The 6155-nt window shown below is 42.0% G+C and overlaps 1 pseudogene; it reads left to right on the plus strand.

Annotated features, from left to right (window-relative positions):
- The first annotated feature begins 4070 nt into the window (after window positions 1-4070).
- LOC131900198 (ATP synthase subunit gamma, mitochondrial-like) lies at window positions 4071-4922 on the plus strand (annotated as a pseudogene).
- The last annotated feature ends 1233 nt before the right edge of the window (window positions 4923-6155 follow it).

Consider the following 6155-nt stretch of genomic DNA (forward strand, 5'->3'; position numbering starts at 1 on the left):
TTTGTGATATATTCCCCACTGAGAATTGGACAGTCTTTATCTATTGTTGACTACAGGCTATCTTGCATGGACATCATTCCTGCCTTTTCAGCAGGAGCTGGTCCAGTGCAACAGCCATTTGCCATGGGGGAATTCCATTACCTGTCTTTCCCAGAAGGATAAATTCTGTCTGGTGTTCACACTAAAGATGGGGGGAATTTAATTCAATTCTTTCAAGTGCTAGATTTACTTACACTATCAATTTACTGCTAAAACCACCATTCTCGTTTTGGAGAAATAGAATAGGACCATATGTCTCAAACTTATCAACTGTCCGCATTTCCAGTAATGGTTTTTCTGCTTGGAATTAAAGGAAGACTCAGGTTTTTGAGTCTCCAAAGCCCTCTGGTTAGAATCTTAAGGAGATCATGATTTGGACCCAAACTGACTATACTCTTTCAACAGAATAAGTTGTGTAATAAATTCAGTTTCTCATTTGCAGAGCGTCTTAGGGAAGAGGTTGGCAGAGTCTTCAAAGGGTAGGTCTCTTCTCCTTTCATTGCTGGGTGAAGAGTATGCAAGCGTTTGGTGAAACACCACCACTGCTCATAAATCATCTGCATGTTTGGCCAAGTGACAAACGTTTGGCCTGTGGGGAAAGCTAGAAAACATTAGGATAAGTACATACATTCATTGACTTGGAGATATATATGAAGGGATTGGTAAAAATTTCTGAGCCACAGATACATATTTCATAACCCTACCCCAAAATGATAGCATGGGAAAGTTCCCCTTCCTTTTCAGCTCAGATGACTGACTTGTGGGTGGAACAGAACTATGAATGCATCTTCTTCTCTAGTTTGGAAATAGAATGTTTGACATGTGGATAGAAGTTGAAAAGCATATCAAATATCTATCAGGAATGTGGCCTGTCCTCAAATAGCTTCTAATACAGTTGGAAAGATGAGAGTGGTGCTGTTATTCAACTAAAAGAACATTCATAATTAAGATGAAATGAATAGAAGTTACTACATTAAAGACTCGCACCTTAAGCTCTGGGAAGACAGGAAGTTGGGGCAGTGCTATGCTGTGGAGGCACGCACCTGCAATCCCACCACTCAAGAGGCTACAGCAGGAGGATGATGAGTTCAAAGCTAGCCTGGGCACATAGAAAGACCTTGTCTTATAAATAGAAAGGTTTTTATAAGCATCAAAAAAGAAATAAAGTGGAACAAAGAATCACTGAGTGGAAATCCCAAGGAAAGATTCATGAAGGTTGTGATTTGTGTTCTAACTGAAAAGCTAGATAGTTTGTACATGCAAAATGAAAGAGAAGGGGACATTTTGATTGACAAAGGAGGAAGAAACTAACAAGACACAGGGAGTAGACTCTGTATGGTGGGCAGAAAGGCGAAGAAGATTGGCAATTGCCTAGGACAGAGTATGTGAGAAGGTTGGCATGGTCTGGTGGGTTCCCACTTGGCCTTTTTGGTGTGGGCTTAAGAATTTGGTTTGATACTGGGTGTGGTGGCCCCAGAGCCTTTAATCCCATCACTCAGAAGGCAATGATCTCAGGTGAGTTTGAGGCCAGCCTAGTCTACATAGTGAGTTTCAGGTCAGACACAGCTATAGAGTGAGACCCTGTCTCAAAAAACAAAGAAACACAACAAAATCTCAAAAAATACTAGATAGAAAGGAAGGAAGGAAGGAAGGAAAGAAGGAAGAAAGAAAGAAAGAAAGAAAGAAAGAAAGAAAGAAAGAAAGAAAGAAAAAATATTTGATTTGAGAGGTTGGCATGGAGATGGCTCTGTGTAAGAACTTCTGTTGTGCAAACAAGAAAATCTGACTCAGCATCTAGGTAAAATGCCAGGTGTCTGTGTGAGCACCTGCCACCCCAGGGCTGAGTGTGAGGAGACAGGAAGATCACTGTGGCTTACTGTCTACCATCCTAGATAAAAGAACAGTGAGCTCTCGGTTCAATGAGAAACTCTGTTTCCAGGGTCTCAAGAAAATAAAGCAGAAAATGATGTCTTCCTCTGGCTGCCATATGCACAGGCACGCATGTGCATGTCTGCCCATGTGCGTACAGGGGCACGCGCGCGCACACACACACACACACACACACACACACACACACAAGGGGGGGGAGGGAAGAAGGGATGGAGATTTGAGTTCCAGAGTCAAAGGAGAGGCACCAGGATCCATTGAACAGCATAATGGCATGAAGAAAGCAGTGTCGTGGGACAATGGGAGTAGGATTTATGGGATTACATATGGCCATCCAGATGGCAAACCCTCCAGTTGCAAAGATTCCTCCTTGCCTGTACAATGAGCAGTGAGCTGATTGTAAAGAGAAAAAGCTGAAAGATGGCAGCAAAGCAGGCTGTGTTGGAGAATAGGACCTAACAGAAGGAGCTCAGATTAGAAGGACACACACTTTCAACCGGCTTATGACAAGGCTGCAATGCAACAGTCTGATGTAGTGTACCCAAAGGAAAGCAAGAGACACATAAACCCAGACAAACAGGAGAGCTAGAACAGTGAGCATCTATTATTACCTGGCCCGGTGCCTGCCACTTCGACCCAATTTTCATTCACACCACCATGATTGTGAACTGACTGGAAATCCACGTTGTCTCATCCTGCCAGACTTGTGGCCAGAACATGCTTTCTCTCATTGTCTTGAATGCATCTTTTGTAGGTAGAATGGCCACCAAAGATATTCAGGCCATGATCTTTGGATTCTGTGAACATGCTATTGTGTAGCAAGGAGGACTTTCAGAAATTTCACAGCTTATAGGCCTCAAAATAGGAAGGCTGATCCTGAGTGATCTGAGAAGGTCAATTCCAATCAGAGCATTTTTTCTTGGCTGTAGTTAGAGAGCTTCAGAAAAAGGAGAAAAAAGGAAATGTCAGAGAGACGTGAAACGTGAGAGCAACTCACAGCCATTATATCTACTTTTGCTGAAGGGTGACGTGACATGAAAATTATGAGAAGGAATGCAGGTGGACTCCGGGAGCAAAGATTGGCCTCTGGCTGACAGCCAGGGAGGAAATGAGGACCTCTGCCCTACAAAGGAAAGGAAGTGAATTTGGTGAACAACTGAACAGGCATGAAAGCAAATCCATCCCCAAGCCCCAGAAATAAATGTGGCTACCATGTCTTAGACCTTATGACACTCAAAGCATAGAAGTCATCCAAGTCACACTGTCTGCAAATTTATTTTTCACCCATGGAACAGTAAGATAATAAATTGATTTTCTTGAGCTGGCCAAATGGATCAGTAGTTTAGAGCACTAACTTCTTACAGAGGACCTGGGTTTGGTCCTCAGCACCCACATGCTGACTCACAACTCTTTCTAACTCTAGTTCCATGGGATCTATGGCTTCTTTTGGCCTCTACAGGTACTGCATACATGTGGTACACATACACACATGCAAGAAAAACACTCATACACATAAAATAAAAATAAATATGTAAAAATATTTTGTTTTTTAAGATCCAAAGTTCATAGTATAGTATTCTGCTAGGGAAGCCACAGAAAACTAATAGAGCATCCTTCACACTCTATTCCAATATCATGCTCCTGGGCAGTTTTTCTGACTATGCCCACTAATCTGGGTCAGAAGGGCTTTGGAACAGTGTGATCATGTGTTGCTGAGACAAGATGATGAGAAGATATTAGAAGACTTGGTCACACTATGAAAAGAAAAAAAAAAAAGGATTACCTAACCGCAAGTTCCCTTTAAAAATGTCATGGAATACTAAGGAAAATGTAATCATAGCATATTCTTTGGGTCAGTAGTGAATGTGTTTCCGTTATCTCAAAGATGATAGCTTTACATTGTGGTATAATCTATTGTGCAATGGAAGGAGTTGTAAGTAGAGTAAATCCTTATCTACTATTAGATGAAACTAGACCCATGTTAGTGAACGAAAAAATAACTATGTATGTATGTTATTTAGAAACATGGAAAGAGCTAAAAAATTAAAAGTTAAGCACACCAGCTAACAGGGCTAGTGAACTGGGAGCTTCCACGCATGTGTGGTAAGGCCCATCTGCCTGGCCTTCAAGATTTCACCTTGTTTTCACCAGCCAGCATCACTGGGTTTTTGGCTTGTACCTTGTAGCTGCAACTGATCCAAGTTTGAAACATGCCAATTTTGAGAGATATTACCAGGATACTGAAAGTCCATTAGAAATATCCAGAAAATGACCAAGTCTATGTAGGTGGTGCCAGCTGGGAAGGACACCCATGCTCAGCAGGAAAAGCCAGCTCGGGTGTACGGAACAGGCTCCTTGACTCTACATGAGAAGGCTGATAGAAAGGGGTCTGGGCACAAAAAGAAACATACATCTTCTTATTAGTACATCCTCAGGTCAAGGGCTTCGTGGGACTCTTCATTCTTTGGTGACTATCCTTACAGCAGCAGGAAAAGAAGTTATACTTGTTAGGATTGGCAAAAAAAATCAGGGGCATATTTTAAGGGACTCACTCTGACCAGGTTTTGGTGACATTCAAAGACTTGGGATGGAAGCCCTTACTTTTGGAGAGGAGTAAATCATTGGCCCTGGATTGTTAAAGTCTGGATATGAGTTTGATGAAAAGCTCTATCATTTTTAATCAGTTCAAGTCTGCTATCTCCTATAAGACAAAAGAGATGCCCCTTTATCTCTCAATACCATTACAACTGCTGAAAGCATGTGCATTTATGATGACATTGTTGCTGATGTGCTGCAGAATTACCAGAAATCTAATCTACCTGAAGAAGTCTGCCACCAGTGAGCACCGTGCTAGGACGACAGCGATGGATAACAGCAGCAAGAATGCCTCTGATATGCTTAACAAATTGATGTTGATGTTCAACCTCACCCGCACAGCTATCATCGTGAAGGAGTTGATTGAAATCTTCTCTGGGGCTGCTGCTCAGAATTCATGAAAATCAAGTTGCATCCTTACACAAGAGGCAAAGAAGGAAAACTTAGCAAACTGATTTTGACTGACTGCTGTCTTTCTCAGAAGAAATGTAGTCCACTGAGATACAAAGACAGCAAGGGGTTTGTAAATTATCTTACAACAAACAACTTACCATGAGAAAAAAAAATGAAGAGTTAAATGTGGCACGTATGTGGAAAGAGGAAGAACAAAATGTCATAATATTGCAATGCAACACATTACTTTTGTAAAAACAAAGACTACTGGCTTGGGGAGATGGTTCAGTGGGTAAAGGTGCTTACTGTGCAAGCAAAGGGGGCTGAGATCAAATTCCAGAACTCAGATTAAAAAGCCAGATATGGTTGCATACGTGGCTGTAATTCCAGCACTATGGGAGGTAGAGTGGAGTCAGAAGGATTCCTGGGTCTTGCTGGCTACCAGCATAGCTCCAGCTTCAGGGAGAGACCCTGTTTCCAGGGAATAAGGTAGAGGGTAATAGAGCAAGAGCCCTAACCTCTCACTCTAGTTTCCTCACATAGGAGTGTGCACTTGCATGCATACTATAACATACATGTACATGTATACACACACATACACATACACACACTGACATTTTCCTGCAAATATCATGCTTTCATTTTTCTTTATAAATGAATAGAACTCCACCATGTTTATGGACATTTTTCTTTGTCCATTCATCTGCTGATGGACATCTCAGCTAGATCCACACCTTGGCTATTGTGAATAGTGTGAAACAATAAACATGGATATGGTGAAATTATGTTCCCCAAAATATTGTGTACCCTAATAAACTTGTATGGGGTCAGAGAACAGAACAGCCACTAGATATAGAGGCCAGAAAATGGTGGCACACATGCCTTTAATCCTAGCATTCCAGAGGCAGAGATCCACCTGGATCTCTGTGAGTTCAAAGCCACACTGGAAACAGCCAGGCATGGTAACAAGAGCCTTTAATCCCAGGAAGTGATGGCAGAAAGCAGAAAGGTATATAAGGCATGAAAACCAGGAACTAGAGCTGGTTAAGCTTTTAGGCTTTTGAGCAGCACAGTTCAGCTGAGATTCATCTGGATGAGGACTCAGAGGCTTCCAGTCTGAGAAAACAGGATCAGCTGAGGAAATGGCAAGGTGAGGTAGCTGTGGCTTGTTCTGCTTCTCTGATCTTCCAGCGTTCACCCCAATACCTGGCTCCAGGTTTGTTTTTATTAATAAGACCTTT

The sequence above is a fragment of the Peromyscus eremicus genome, chromosome X (genome assembly GCF_949786415.1).
Source record: "Peromyscus eremicus chromosome X, PerEre_H2_v1, whole genome shotgun sequence".
In the NCBI taxonomy this organism is placed as follows: Eukaryota; Metazoa; Chordata; class Mammalia; order Rodentia; family Cricetidae; genus Peromyscus; species Peromyscus eremicus.